The sequence below is a fragment of the Anabrus simplex genome, chromosome 2, assembly GCF_040414725.1.
Source record: "Anabrus simplex isolate iqAnaSimp1 chromosome 2, ASM4041472v1, whole genome shotgun sequence".
Classification (NCBI taxonomy): Eukaryota; Metazoa; Arthropoda; class Insecta; order Orthoptera; family Tettigoniidae; genus Anabrus; species Anabrus simplex.
This window is the reverse complement of record NC_090266.1, coordinates 348498621-348515586: the sequence shown is the minus strand read 5'-3', so window position 1 is coordinate 348515586 and position 16966 is coordinate 348498621.

Here is a 16966-nt window from a genome sequence, read left to right as displayed (position 1 = left end):
TACCTTACTTAAGGCCACGGCCGCTTCCTTCCAACTCCTTGTCCTTTCCTATCCCATCGTCGCCATAAGACATATCTGTGTCGGTGCGACGTAAAGCCCCTAGCAAAAAAAAAGTTAATAAATCGTGTTTGTTAAAATTAGGAGCAAGCCGTCTACGTGATAAACCTTTGTTAAACTTGGCAACGGTGCAGAAGGAGGTAAGAATCTTAGGACTTAGTTGTTTTAACAGTATTCACAAAATGATCCAGCATAACTGGGTCAAAACAGTGAATGGGATACGCGGACTGTTACTATGAGAAAATTACAGGAATCTATCATCAATGCAGAGAATTCAGCATATCAATACATACATAAACAGTAAACTGGAATAAATGGGTCAAATCCTACCTCTGCCCCGGGTATCAGATATTAATAGAATGTCTGCTATAGGATGGTACATCTGGCAATGTTCAATCCTAAGGGTGAATCGTGACACATTAACTCTGTCAAGACCCACTGTGGATTAGGACTCTAGGATATCAAGAATCATGTGACATCCTTATTCCTCAATCGACACATAAGATTCCTTATTGGTAAAAGTTATCCGTATTCTCAAAAATTTCTCCGGCAGTGGTGAAGTTTACAGCAGATGCCAAACCCTCCCCCTTTCTATGATGTGATAAATTCGCCCCTCTGTTTGAAAAATGAAATGAGCTATCTATCACAAACTTTTATGAACAATAACGTGACATCGAAAACAATCTATATGTTTCTTCAGCGTAGCCAAATGTAGCTCAAAGGATTCAGCAGTCTATTCTGGTATGCAACTAAAGCCGCATCTGGAAGAATATTAAACATAGGGTCAGTGGCGGCGCGTTGATAAAGCGTCTGGGGGTTCACTGCTGTCGGAAATAACGTGTTGAGATTTATTGTTACTTGATGTTTACATAGATGTAAAGTAGTGACATTGCTTGATTAGAAACGCGACTTTCCTTTAAAGGGACATGGCTACAACTCGAAGAAGTTACCAAAATAATGAAGATGAAGGACAGAGAATATGATGTGCAATTACTTAAAGCTGATAAAATTTTCTCTGATTTTGGAGACGTTGCTTGTGTACAAATAAGTTCTTCAAGAACGACGTAGGCAGACTACTGTTGTTTATGTATTGACGTATTTTGCTGCTTACTTTTATAAAAACACGTATTGCTAATGAAAGGCTCCAGGGGCTCTCAACTTGGGAGCGTGGGTTGGCGACCACGGGGCCCTTAGCAAGGTCCTGGCATTGCTTCCACTTACTTGCACCAGGATCCTTACTTTCATCTACCCTGTCCGACCTCTCTTGATCAAGTCTTGTTCTTTTCCGACCCCGACAGTATTAGAGCACTCGAGGCCTAGAGAGTCCTTCATTTTCACGCCCTTCGCGGCCTTTGGCTTTCTTTGGCCGACACCTTCATTTTCGAAGCGTAAGATTCCTTCCATTTTTTCTTTATGATTAGTGTTATATAGAGGACTAACTGATTAACCCGTGCTTCGCTGCGGAATTCTTGATTAGGTAGTGTACACGTTGTGAGTAAGATTGTATTAAATTGCATAGTTCTCAACATTACTCCAGAAACGCGACGGGAAATTCACCATACGTCTTTTCTCATGGAAGACTGGTTTAGGGAATTTTCATGTTAATGGTAGGCCCTGTTGCCTACCATCAGTTACAATCAAGTTGTAGAATTTTAATTATAATGGCAGACACTCACTCTCCATATGCCTTTTTACAACATCAGAAAGAGTGGTTTTCCCAACTGAAATCAACACATATCATTATAATGGCGTCAGTAGGAATGTTGCGATTAAATGAAAAACCACACATTTTCTCACTTTTAACGAAATGTACTACGCTTCCACTCTGTTATTATTCTGTTAAGTTTGCACACTGAGCATTCCAATCAGCGTCTCAGAGTAGGGGTCGAATAGCCGGAATACTGTGATGAACCAGTGTGTTACGTACCAGCAGTATCAGAAAATGTAGAACCAGAGGAATGGCATGCTAAAGAAGAAAGTTATCCAACTCCCTAGCTACTTCCCGCCAATATTCAGACAGGCCGTCATACTAGGTACGCAGCAGTAGCCCCATCTATCGAAGATGAGTGGCAGCATAAACGACAAAGAACATCACAACAAACAATGGTCCATGTAATGTTATTATTGATCGATTTCATGAGCTTTCGATATTGTAGGCCCCCAGATTTAGTTTCCTTCCGGTCTGAAATACTACTATTACCGTCGTCGGTACGGTAAAACTGAATAAAACATAAATGATCGGAAATGGTATTCTCTATAACTTTTTTACGTAGTACTTTTCGATACGACCAAGAACATACAAAAAATTATATTTTTGGCGCCTTCCCCTGAACTACCATTTCGTCCAGGGTGAATAAAATTATTTAGAGCCTAAACTGTAGTTTCTTATTCCCCGACTCTACAGACCGATTTTCATTAAATTCTGTTTATCCATTATCTTGTGGCTCGGTGATGATATGGACTTAGCAACAAAATTACAAATTAACGAATATCTCTGTTATCATATTCTTAACGGCAAGAATGTATAAGACATAAATGATCGGAAATTTAATTCTATATAACTTTAGGTATGTAGTAATTATCGATAGGACCGCTAATAGCATACATATTTGAGAATTAAATTTTAGGCCTTCCCCTAAACTTCCATTTCACTCAGCGTTAATAAAATTATTTACGGCCTAGATTGTAGTGACTTATTTTCAGCCTTTACATACCGATTTTTATTAAATTTTCTTCAGCCGTTTTCTCATGATGCGTGTACATACATACAGACAGACAGAAATTACGGAAAACGAAAAAGTGCATTTCCTCGTTACTGTGGACACGACCGTTACAGACATACAATTCTTTTTAAATTCTCAGCTATGTACAGACAAAACTCTTATTTTATATATAGATAGTTGCCTAGTTGTATTTCCTGTTAAAACAATAATGGCCATCACCACTTACAAATGAAACGACTCATTAATTACAAAAAGACAAGCTACGAACGCCTGTTGATTCTATACAAAACGTAGTTACCAAAATATTCTGGCTCAATGTGGTTAATTACATCAGAACTGCAAAATCGTCAAATTAAAACCCCTCAAAAGCCTACCACGTACGGCAAGGCCTGTCTACTGCATACGGCAAACTTTAACCGCGCTGTAACAGTGTTTCGGCTAATTTCGGAACTGCTCGATGTAACTCGTGTCTATCGCTGGTCCAGTCGCCAGCGATTCCTGGGCTATGTTTTCCCTGCTCCTCACAGCCCCTCGCCTTGTGCACCCTCCTTACGTCTCACTGCCCCGCTACCGCAGTCATGAAATTGAACCTCTCCGCTGGTTCCGAAGAGCAACAGAGTGCTGATGTCAAAAATACCGCTACGCGCGTGGATATACAGAGCATGTTAAAGGAACAGGCTGTAATATACCATTTTACATAGACTTATTAATTTCTAGGGGGTTCACTGAACCACTGAACATATAGCACGCACCGCCACTGCATAGGGTTATTCCTCTTGAACTTCGAGCAAATTGGTATATAGTTGTTCATGACAATGTGCCGACAAATAAAAAACTGTATAGCGTTCGTATGGCCGAAAGTTCACTATGTACTGTGTGTCGCAGAGGAGAAGACACTATTCTCCACAGTCTGTATATGTGTACCCGTGTTACGAAAACTTGGCGATACGTGACGTACATCATCAAACGGGCTGCTCGATCCCGACCACCGGAAAACTTAAGCTCATTTTACATCTGTGCTAGTGTTAGTGATTGCAATGTACGTGCATATAGTGTTAAAGACCCATCGAACATCGAACTCTCGACACCATAGTTTGTCCAGATATCCAAGATGGTATAGGTCAACTTTTATCGTCACCAAAGCTAAATATGATGGGGAATATAGTCCTTTATTGTACTCAGTAATGGAAGACTTCTATACTGAAAAATATGAATAATTAAGAAAAATATTTAATTTAATCTGTCTTTTGTAATTCACTGAAATGTATGTTAACGTTCTGGCTCTGTAATACCAAAAAGAGTGTAGTGTTATTTTTATTTATTTATTTATTTATTTATTTATTTATTTATTTATTTATTTATTTATTTATTTATTTATTTATTTCTTAATCTGTTTACACTCCAGGGTTGGCTTTTCTCTCGGACTCAGCGATGGAACCCTCCTGTACCACCCAGGTCAGTGTCCTGGAGCGTGAGACATTGTGTTGGGGAATACAACTGTGGAGGATGACCAGTACCCCACCCAGGCGGCCTCACCTGCTATGCTGAACAGGGGCCTTGGTGGGAGATGGGAAGATTGAAAGTGATAGACAAGGAAGAGGGTAGGAAGCGGCCGTGGTCTTACGTTAGGTACCATCCCGGCATTTGCTTGGAGGAGAAATAGGAAACAACGGAAAACCACTTCGAGGATGGCTGAGGTGGGAATCGAACCCACCTCTAATTAGTTGACCTCCCGAGGCTGAGTGGACCCCTCTGCAGCCCTCTTACCACTTTTCAAATTTCGTGGCAGAGCCGGGAATCGAACCCGGGCCTCTGGGGTGGCAGCTAATCACACTAACTACTACACCACAGAGGCAGACGCTATTTTTATTTATTTAACTTTTATTACTTTCATCATTAAAAAATTTAATGGCGCATGGCTTTTAGTGCCGGGAGTGTCCGAGGACATGTTCAGCTCGCCAGTGCAGTTCTTTTGTATTTGACTCTCGTAGGTGACCTGCGCGTCGTGAAATAATAATGATGAAGGCGACACATACACCCAGCCCCCGTGCCAGCGAAATTAACCAATGATGGCTAAAATTCCCGACCCTGCCGGGAATCGAACCCGGGACCCCTGTGACCAAAGGCCAGCACGCTAACCATTTAGCCACGGAGCCGGACTATTTTAATCATAACTATTATACAGTATGATTCAGCAGCCCCTTCCAATATCGTTTGCTGCAGCTCAACTAGCGTGCACGTGGTTTTAGGGGTGCCATTCCCCTGCAAGCGTACTGTATGGTATTAAAGTTGAACACATTTTGCACAAGATTATGATACCTAGCGAAGTTTTACACCATCCGTTCGCAAAACATGACGCCTTGAAATAATGTAGCAACGTTCTTTTACCATGTAACTGTGTTAATGTGTCGTGCCCCGTGACCGGGTGTAACGAAGAGGGGAATCAATGCATAAAACTAGGTAACAGTGTAGTTACCGGATGGCGTGTGTACTCTGCTCTCGTCGTACTACCAGCAGGTTTCTAGCAGTGTAGAGTATCGAATGTGGTTTAGCATTCACCTAGCAATGGTCGGACTCTGTCAGCGGCGGTTCGAATCGTCCATCGTTCAAATATCTATGCATCGGTATGATGTTTCAATACGTAAACACAGGCTCACGTTTGCCACATTCAAACAGTATAATGACGCTATTATTCATCTTATGCCATGCACATACTGCACTGGTTAGGGCCTGAATGTACTGTAAGTTCTGCTGTAATTAGGCATGTTTTCCACAGAGGAATACATAGACATGCTTCTCAGCAAGGGAAAACGCATGCGAGGAACTACGTCTGTACCATGAACGGTATCCAACAGGCGGCACCCGGCTGCAACGACATTCCGCTGTGTTGAAAGACGCCTAAGGACAACAGGCGTGATTTCAAACCATCCACCAGTCCGCGATAGGCCCGTCGCATCGAGTGGAACAGATTATGCCATTCTGGAGGCATCTCGTAATAATGCACACATCACCACAAGGGCGATTGCACCAGCCAGCCGTCCGTCTGGCGAATACTGCATGAACATAAATTTCACCCAAACTATCTGGACCTACACCTAGAGCTCATGGGTGGGTTTCGAAGCTCGAATGGAGTTCTTTCGGTGGCATATCTTGTTCTCGGACGAATCGCGCTTCCACAATAACGGGAACGTCAATCTCCACAACATGCACTATTGGAGTCCGTACAATCCTCACTGGGTGAAACAGGCGGCCCATCAAGTACGATGTGTGGTGAGGAATCGCCTGATTAGACCTTATTTCTTTGAGGGCCATTGGACGGGCCAACACTACCTGCACTTTTTGCGCCAGGAACTCCCATGGCTGCACGATAGTTTGACGATGTGGGTGCAACGGGATGGAGCTCCGCTACATTGTACTTTGCCCGTTCGTAACCATCTGAACGAGGAACTGCCAGGGAAATGGATAGGACGAGGAGGCCCTGTTCCTTGGCCAACCAGATCTAATAATAATAATAATAATAATAATAATAATAATAATAATAATAATAATAATGTCATTTGTTTTACGTCCCACTAACTTCTTTTTCGGTCTTCAGAATCCCCAAGGTGCCGGAATTTAGTCCAGCGGGAGTTCTTTTACGTGCCAGTAAATCTACCGACACGAGGCTGACGTATTTGAGCACCTTCAAATACCACCGGACTGAGCCAGGATCGAACCTGCCACGTTGGGGTCAATAGGCCAGCGCCTTAACCGTCTGAGCCACTCAGCCCGGCCACCAGATCTCCGGGTTTAACGATTTTAGACTTCTTCTTGTGGGGACATTGGAAGAACGTCGTTTACACTCAACTACCGGAAAACTCCGACCAGCTCTGGCAACTCATCACGGACGCCTGCCGAGTAATTACACCTGGAATGCTTCAGTGCGCAAGACGATCTATTGAACTCCTGGCCCAAATGTGCATAAACCAAAACGGTAATCACATCGAGAATTTGCTGCGATAAAACATTATCCGGGCAGTTGTTTCTCTATTATTTCCGGTCTGTATGCGTCCGGCCTGCTAACTACTCGGCCCTTCTTAGGGCCACAAACACATTCATTCACACACAATTTGCATGAAAGCGGGTATACATTGCGTGCGGTACGTATTAAACAAATATTTTAAAAAATTGTAACCTTCGCCCTGGACTCGAACCTCCCACCGGACGTACAAGCCCGCTATGCCACGCCTTTATCAACTACACCGCGGTTCTGTACGTCGCGCTTTGCAGCTTGTAGCAAGTATTAGGGTTAGTGCGGTCACAATATCAATTATGTGTTTCGTCGGCGTCTCATGTTCATATGATCTAGAAGACACACGCATGTCTTGCAGTGTTTAATCATCATCATCATCATCATCTGTTTACCCTCCAGGTTCGGTTTTTTCCCCCGGACTTAGCGAGGGATCGCACCTCTACCGCCTCAAGGGCAGTGTCCTGGAGCTTCAGACTCTTGGTCGGGGATACAACTGGGGAGTATGACCAGTACCTCGCCCAGGCGGCCTCACCTGCTATGCTGAACAGGGGCCTTGTGGAGGGAAGGGAAGGTTGGAAGGGATAGGCAAGGAAGAGGGAAGGAAGCGGCCGTGGCCTTCAGTTAGGTACCATCCCGGCATTCACCTAGAGGAGAAGTGGGAAACCACGGAAAACCACTTCCAGGATGGCTGAGGTGGGAATCGAACCCACCTCTACTCAGTTGACCTCCCGAGGCTGAGTGGACCCCGTTCCAGCCCTCGTACCACTTTTCAAATTTCGTGGCAGAGCCGAACCCGGGCCTCTGGGGGTGGCAGCTAATCACGCTAACCACTACACCACAGAGGCGGACTGCAGTGTTTAATACGAGTATAATTTTACGGCGTCCTATCATGGTGAGGCGGTAAATACCAAGATATCCGTATTTGTTGGGAGGGGCGGCTGAATCACGCTGTATAGTAATGCTTACTAACAAAATTTCCACAGTGCCAAGTTATAAAAGCAAAAAAGGAACTTTTAATTTTCCAAAATGTATATTTTTTCCAAGACATTCTTTGCTAATTTTGTAAAATAATCTATATTATTATTGGTGTTGTATTCTATATGTGTACCAACAGTATCAACAGAAGTGCCGAAGGATTAGGTACAAGAACTATTCATTTTTTTTTACCCAAAAGCATTCGTTACTGGTAATCAATTATTGTCATAGCAATGTAAGTATGTTCAAGAACTAACAAGATAGTGGGAGTGGAAAGGGCTTATTATAGAAAAGGAGACATGTACACTATAAAACTACCAAATGTAAAACTTGCAAAAATATATTTTTATCTTTTTAAAAAAGGCACCCGGGACTTGTGTCAGAAATGTCTCACTTCATCATCATCATCTGTTTACCCTCCAGGGTCGGCTTTTCCCTCGGACACAGCGAGGGATCCCACATCTACCGCCTCAAGGGCAGTGTCCTGGAGCTTCAGACTCTGGGTCGGGGGATACAACTGGAGAGGATGACCAGTACCTCGCCCAGGCGGCCTCACCTGCTATACTGAACAGGGGCCTTGTGGAGGGATGGGAAGATTGGAAGCGATAGGCAAGGAAGAGGGAAGGAAGCGGCCGTGGCCTTATGTTAGGTACCATCCCGGCATTCGCCTGGAGGAGAAGTGGGAAACCACGGAAAACCACTTCCAGGATGGCTGAGGTGGGAATCGAACCCACCTCTACTCAGTTGACCTCCCGAGGCTGAGTGGACCCCGTTCCAGCCCTCGTACCACTTTTCAAATTTCGTGGCAGAGCCGGGAATCGAACCCGGGCCTCCGGGGGTGGCAACTAATCACGCTAACCACTACACCACAGAGGCGGACTAATGTCTCACTTTCAGGGCATAATTCCGTTACTCCGTTGCATTAAAAGACAGGTAGCAGATGAAGCGACGGTCACTATTACGGTATTACGTATAGGCTATATATGTTTTAAAGCCCGATATGACGTATCATATGATCACTGCACAATGAATTCTCAAAATAAACTGTACCACATGAGATATGTTCAATCATAAAACTATAATAATAATAATAATAATAATAATAATAATAATAATAATAATAATAATAATAATGTCCGACTCGCTGGCTGAACGGTCAGCGTACTGGCCTTCGGTTCAGAGGGTCTCGGGTTCGATTCCCGGCCGGGTCGGGGATTTTAACCTCAATTGGTTAATTCCAATGGCACGGGGGCTGGGTGTATGTGTTGTCTTCATCATCATTTCATCCTCATCACGACGCGCAGGTCGCCTACAGGAGTCAAATAGAAAGATCTGCACCTGGCGAGCCGAACCCGTCCTGGGATATCCCGGCACTAAAAGCCATACGACATTTCATTTCATAATAATAATAATAATACCGGGCAAGTTGGTCGTGCGGTTAGGGGCTCCCTGACGATGTTTTTCCGTTGTTTCCCATTTTAACAACAGGCAAATGCTGGGACTGTGCCTTGATTGGGGCCACGGCCTCTTCCTGCCCACTCCTATGCCTTTCCTATCCCATCGTCGCCATAAGACCTACCTGTGTCGGTACGACGTAAAGAATTGTAAAATAATAATAATAATAAGAATAGATTTTAGATTCTGTTTCTTTGATACTGATGCTGCCTCTCTGACTCCTGAATCAATTTCATAATTCCATTCGACCTACCAGTACCGATTACCTCTATATTAGGCCCGTTAAACAGTAGTTATTATCATTATTCTACCTACCAGATCATATAATCGTCGTCAAGGTGAAAGTCAATGCTGCTAGTAAGAAAACTGAGAGCTCTATGAAGACGAACGTCTCGTGACATTACTGTCATGTAGAAACCAATCATATTTACCAAGATTCCTTTACATATAGACATTTCGAGCTAAGAATTTCCTGGACTTCACTGATAAACTTTGCGTAGTCTTAGGGACAATAGGCTGGCTCACTAACTATTCGATCATATGAGTCGACATTACAGGTAACGCACAATGTAGTTGGATTCATAGCACATATTCATTCCTAATAACAGAACAAAATAAATGAGTTTAGAGGGGGAAATGAATCCGGTAATTAAACTTCGGTAATTCAATATCAGAGCAACCATCACATCCACCACTCAGCGCATGACATTACTGTTTGACAGAAAAGAGAAACCATATTCACCCATAATGTTATGCATTCGGCCACATAACAAACGATTGAGAAATGAAAATCTAAAGTTTGCGTTTGTGCCTCTAACATCCAATTCCTTGCTATAACTGAGTCTTCGCCATTCAATGATAACAATGAACATTTATCGAGCGGAGCTGGCCGTGCGGTTAGGGTCACGTAGCTGTGAAATTGCATTCGGGAGATGGTGGATTCGATGTCCACTGTCTGCAGCACTGAATATGGTTTTCCATTTAAACACAAGGCAAATGCTGGGACTGCACCTTAATTAAGGCCACGGCCGCTACATTCCCATGCCTATTAATTTCCCATTCTTACCTCGCCCGAAAACATTTGATATGTCAGTGCTAAGTAATATATATATATATATAGATCTCGCACAATTCGGAAACTGTAATAAGACTGTCCTTAGAACATACGTCCGAATAACGGATATTAGTACGAAGGATTCCACTCACTATCTTTATAACAGTAATAATTTATCCGAGGAGACCTCGTAACCTGGTGTCTGGATGTCTCAGAAGCAATGGCAGTCAGAAAAGGTTTAGCTACTCTCGGTCGCGATGTAAGCCACTGGGGTCTGGGGGAGCAGCCAGCCACACACCCAAAAGGTTATAAGGCTCTGGGCAAGGAATTTTATTTCCAGAACCGTTGACCACTATGCGTAAACCATTCCAACGCAGGCCTTGTTATTTCTCAAAATGTCCTTGTACTCTTCAGCATGTAGATTTCCCTGTTCTGTTGTGAGAGAACCAGGTTCAGTCCATGAAAAGGATCTTCTATCGTTTTCCCACGCTGAATCGGTCCCGGGTGAGAACTGCGCCGCACCTGTACTGTACAGTAGGTCTGTCCCGGTTTTACAGCCGCATCCCTCTCCTATGTGGAAGGATGCATTCACTATTGTGTGTTTCTGTGGTGGATAGAGTTGTGATTTTCTGTGTTTATAAGAAGAGGACCAGGCCGGAAATCGAACCCGGGTCCCTCGGAACCGAAGACCAGTAAGCTGACCATTCAGCCAAGGAGACGGACTAGTCCATGAAAAGTACCATTAAAATGTCCGACTCGTTGGCTGAATGGTCAGCGTACTGGCCTTCGGTTCGTAGGGTTCCGGGTTCGATTCCCGGCCAGGTCGGGGATATTAACCTTCATTCGTTAATTCCATTGGCCCGGGGGCTGGGTGTTAGTGCTGCCCCCAACATTCCTGCAACCCACACACCACACATAACACTATCCTCCCCCACATTAACACGCAGTTACCTACACGTGGCAGATGCCGCCCGCCCTCGTCGGAGGGTCTGCTTTACAAGGGCTACACTCGGCTCGAAATAGCCACACGAAATTAATTATTATTAGCATTAAAATGTGATGCTAACCCAAACCACACCCCATGGCGCAACAGCCCTGAAGGACCATGGCCTACCAAGCGACCGCTGCTCAGCCCGGAGGCTTATAGATTACGAGGTGTCGTGTGGTCAACACGACGGATCCTCTCGGCCGTTATTCTTGGCTTTCCAGACCGGGGCCGCTAACTCACAGTCAGATAGCTCATCAACTGCAATCACGTAGGCTGAGTGGACCTTGAACCAGCCCCCAGATGCAGGTAAAAATCACTGACCTGGCCGGGAATCGAACCCGGGGCCTCCGGGTAAGAGGCAGGCACGCTACCTCTACACCGTGAGGCCGGTAAAATTGAATGCTACCTCCTCCATATTTCACTACTGGAACTATACTTGCTGACCAATATTGTTCGCCACACCCAAACACTCCCATCAGACTGTCATGTGGTGTAATGTGCTTCATCACTCTAAATGATATGTTTCTGTTGTTCACCGTGCAGTGTGTGGCTCCTTGGTTGAATTGTCGTCGTAGTGGCCTTCGGTTTAGTGGTCCCAGATTCGGTTCGCTTTCGTGTCAAGGATTTTAATCTTAAATGGTTAACTCTCTCGGCTCGGGGACTGGGGAGTTGTGCTGTCCGAAATATCCCAGCAATACATGCACCGCACTAATCACCATCCCCCAACACAACAAGACACAGTTTCCCATACACGGTAGACGCCACTTGAACACGTCGGATGGTCCGCCTTACAAGAACTGACCCAGGTTAGCAATATCCACACAGCGTCCTACTGTAGCTCTTTACCCCACTTCAGATGGCGCTTGGCATCTACAGGAGAAATGTTCGGTTTTAAGGGCTATTGCTTGACCGCATAAGTCGGTGCCATGTAACTCTCTACGCAGACATGGAGCTAGTTGAACAATTGGTAGGACTGGGGCTCCTTGCAGGCGAGAGATGTACTATGTATGTCAACTCATTGAGGGTCCAATTCTCCAGCTTCTTTGTAATTCTTGTGTGGGAAGCCTGTTAGCGGTCTCGACCGGGACTTCGTTATCAAATGGCATCGCGCTCAACCATTGTAAGAAAGAATGACCCTTATTCTCGTCAATATAGGCCCTATTAAATATAACTACTTTAATACTCTTGCAAATACTGTCAAAAGAATAATTAATATACTTTGCACTAAAATATCCACGGATATAAAATTTGAACGCAAGAAATTAAGATGAAAGAAGGTAAATGTTTAATTTAAAGACCTAGGATCTACCCATTTACTGAAATATAACCGTAGGGAAACGGGATCAAAATTAAATGGAATAAAATGAAGTATAAAAATAAAATACGGAGACAATGCTTACATTTTTAAAAGACATATAAATGAAGAACATTATTCACAATCCCCCCCAAATAAATGATAGGCAAGTTGTAATAAATAAAAGTAACATATTCTCATATCACAGTAACATGTATTTAAGAAACAAAGGTGTGCATTTTGTAAGAAGAAAGTAAATCAATAAAATGAACGTTTCCTGCACACGCAAATAACTGTATTTGTATAAAATCCAAAGTAGAGCATAATCTTAAACAGTGCACTAGTTTCACACAAAAATAATAACAGCTATTCAATTGATTGTAGGAAACTAATCAGGGAATAAAAGAAACTGAATGGCTCTCCATTACTTTATTACTAAGAAAGGATTTTCATTTCTGGCTTCTTTTGCTAGTGGCTTTTACGTCGCATCGGCACAGATAGGTATTTTGGCGACGATGGGATAGGAAAAGCCTAGGAGTTCGAAGGAAGCGGCTGTGGCCTTAATTAAGGTACAGCCCCAGCATTGGCCTGGTGTGAAATGGGAAACCACGGAATACCATCTTCAGGGCTGCCGACAGTGGGATTCGAACCCACTATCTCCCGGATGCAAGCTCACAGCCACGCGCCTCTAATCGCACGGCCAACTCGCGCGGTTTTCTGGCTTCTGAAAGAGCTGTCTTGCCCTCTAGTTGCCTTATCAAGTTGCCCCGATTTACTGCCAGTTTTAAAGCCCCCCCCCCCCACGCCCTCCTCCTGGTATCATCTTATCTAGAACTAAACTGTGTCTTCTAGTAAAATGATAGAGTAAAATCACTGAAAATACAAACAGTCGCCGACTAGTGAAGCATTTTAACGTATGTATGCTACTCCATTGTTTCAGCAGTTTCGAAACACTAAATTGCATGAGATATCCGTATTCATGCGAACCTGATCGTGATCAGTGTTTGAATTTGTCGAGATGCTGTGTGCTATTCCATATTGCCGAAAATACATTACAGGCCCATAGGTTATTCACAGAAGAAAACGCGCTAAGTTGGTCAGTCTTTTCCTTTCATTTTTTTTTCTTTTCATGAACTGCCAAGTGGTATAAAAATGTTCCTTTTTATTATCACCATTTTTCTTCCTTTATAAAGCCGTTGAATTTTAAATAACTGCTGAGTATAATTCCTATAGGGTGTTTTATTAATAATAATAATAATAATAATAATAATAATAATAATAATAATAATACCAGGCGAGTTGGCTGTGCACGTAGAGGCGCGCGGCTGTAAGCTTGCATCCGGGAGATAGTGGGTTCGAATCCCACTGTCGGCAGCCCTGAAGATGGTTTTCCGTGGTTTCTGTACCTTAGTTAAGGCCACGGCCGCTTCCTTCCAACTCCTAGGCCTTTCCTAACCCATCGTCGCCATAAGACCTATCTGTGTCGGCGCGACGTAAAGCCCCTAGCAATAATAATAATAATAATAATAATAATAATAATAATAATAATAATAATAATAATAATAATAATAATAATAATATATTCTGTCCTCAACAACCAATGTACCGTACAAATAACGTAGCATTAAATAATTATGATCATCAGAGACGCAAGGGTGTTTGGAAAACCGTTTTTATGGAGTATTGTAAGCGCTGATCAAACTTTTAATTGCCATACGTATTGGAGCGGGATTATATCGAGCACATTTCTTCACAATTAAATTACAGTTAATTGTTTTCCTTAAATAGGAGAAGCCAGTATAGCCAAAATGTTTAACCATAGAAACATATTAAACAGTTCCCGAGAAAATAGTGCTGGGAGTGACCTCTGAGTGCGTAACATGACACGCCACACCTCCTGAAAGACGAACGCATGTGACGTTCCTTCGCCTACTTCCCCTTCACCGGGCGAGTTGGCCATGCGGTTAGAGGCACTCGGCTGTGAGCTTGCATCCGGGAGATAGTGGGTTCAAATCCCACTGTCGGCAGCCCTGAAGATGGTTTTCCGTGGTTTCCCATTTTCACACCAGCCAAATGCTGGGGCTGTACCTTAATTAAGGCCACGGCCGCTTCCTTCCAACTCCTAGGCCTTTCCTGTCCCATTGTCGCCATAAGACGTTTCTGTGTCGGTGCAACGTAAAGCTACTAGCAAAAAAACTTCCCCTTCATCCTCATGGTTGGCCAAAATCTTCGCCCAAACGTTACCTGTTTTCCTTTCTCCCAGGAATTCTTGTGATCAAGAGTGCACACGGGCTGGATAAAATGCCGCGCGTCTACAATAATGAAACCAAATATCGTCGGCTTACTTCTAAAACCTCGTATGTCACAATGTTCTTCCTACCCATTATATTCCTTAACACTGGTCACGCCTCCCAGCCACATATTTATATGCAATCCATTAGAACCGTCTTTGTAGTGTTCATTTTCCTGTGCGGACGTGTAAAGGAAAATGGACCTTACCACACCGTATTGTAGGGATGTTGTTTTCATGGCGAATTTAAGCACTCCTACAGTTTAACGTATTTAAGGTTAATTTTCCTTTACACATTACCACAGGAAAATGAACACAACGAAAATTGTTCTGATGGACTGTACATCCATATGTGGCTGGGAGGCGTGACCAGTCTTAAGGAAGAAAATGGATAGGAAGTGCATTGGGAGATACGAGGTTTTAGAAGTAAGCCATCGATATGCAGAAATGGTGTATATTTACGGCTCCAGCGATGGTAGTGCTCCTGCTGCTGTTGAGGAATACCGCGGCGCTTTCCGATACGTCGCATTCCTGGTCGTAGAGTGTTTAGCAGAGTTTTCAGCACATTGTGTAAAACAGATATTCTTCCAAGTTACCACTTTCCTCCTGAACGTGCAGTTCAACAACCTGTGCAGGAACAGCAATACATTGTTGACATGGTGCAGTGTAGTCATACTACCAGCATACGGCGACTTTCTGCACGTATAAATGTCCCACGAACAAGTGTATTGAGAACATTACATGCGGAATAATTGTACCCATTTGAAAACGTCTAAGAGGTTGGGTGAGTAGGACACATACGTGCGCGCAAGTAGCCCGAAAGTAAATCGTTGGCTTACTTCCAAAACCTCGTGTGTCCCAATGCTCTTCCTACCCATTATATTCCTTAAGACTGGTCACGCCTGCCAGCCACATATTTATATACAGTCCATCAGAACAATTTTCGTTGTGTTCATTTTCCTTTCCTAATGTGTAAAGGAAAATTGACCTTAACATGCCGTATTGTGGGGATGTAGTTGCCATGGCGAATTTACCAACTCCTACAGTTTATTATAGTTAAGAATCATTTTCCTTTACACGTCATCATAGAAAAATAAACACAACGGAAATGGTTCTGATGGACTGTACATCCAAATGTGGCTGGGAGGGAGGAAGATAATTGATAGGAAGTGCATTGGGAGATATGAGGTTTTAGAAGTAAGCATTAAATATCTTCTATCTCGGAAAGCATTCGGAATAGGGCATTTGCCCATACGCAGATTTTTGCTTCAAATGATCGTTCCTGTCATATCCCTGAATATTGACCATTCCTCCTGGGACATTCTGTATATAAATAACAACTTGTGGCATTTTTATACGTAAACATATAGACTAATTAATCTGAGACTTTGCACTGCATAGTGTCAGCCAAATTGATGAAATCAGGAACAGGTATAACTGGAGATCCCTGAACGTAAGCAGTTATTATGAAGTAAATCTGATATTAAGTATTGTTACATTCTCATTACTATGTAAATATGACCCATGGTCCCACCTTGCCAAGGTGACTACTGCCTAGCCAAATAGCCAGTAGGTACTGAAGTACCACGTGATCAGCGTGAAGGCATTCTCAGCTTGGCTTTTGTGACCGGGTCCGCATTCTCTCGCATCACACAGCTCCTCAGTTGGTTTCGCGATGCTGAGTGAATCACATTCCAGCTCTCGGACCAAAATGTATTAAGATCCTTGGACTGGCCTAGATTCGAACTCGGGGCATCGAGGCTAGAGGCAGGAACATTACGCCTACCCTACGAGGACGGTCATATGTACAAAGAGAGCCCTGAAGATTGTTTCCCGTGGTTTCCCATTTTCACACCATGTAAATGCTGGGGCGGTACCTTTAATTAAGGCCACGGCCCCTACCCTCCCCCATGCTTGTGTCACTGAAAACCTTCCATGTTTTAGTGCGACGCTACACCACTATAAGAAAGTACAAAGGACAACTATTCGCTAAGGATTTTATCTAGACAAGGTACATCGCATCATATCTTCTTCTTTGTGTATTGCACTTCAAGATATGTTCACAATGGGACTCTAGTGACTGTTCTGGTAGTACGGTAAGTGTGTGTTTACGTGTGA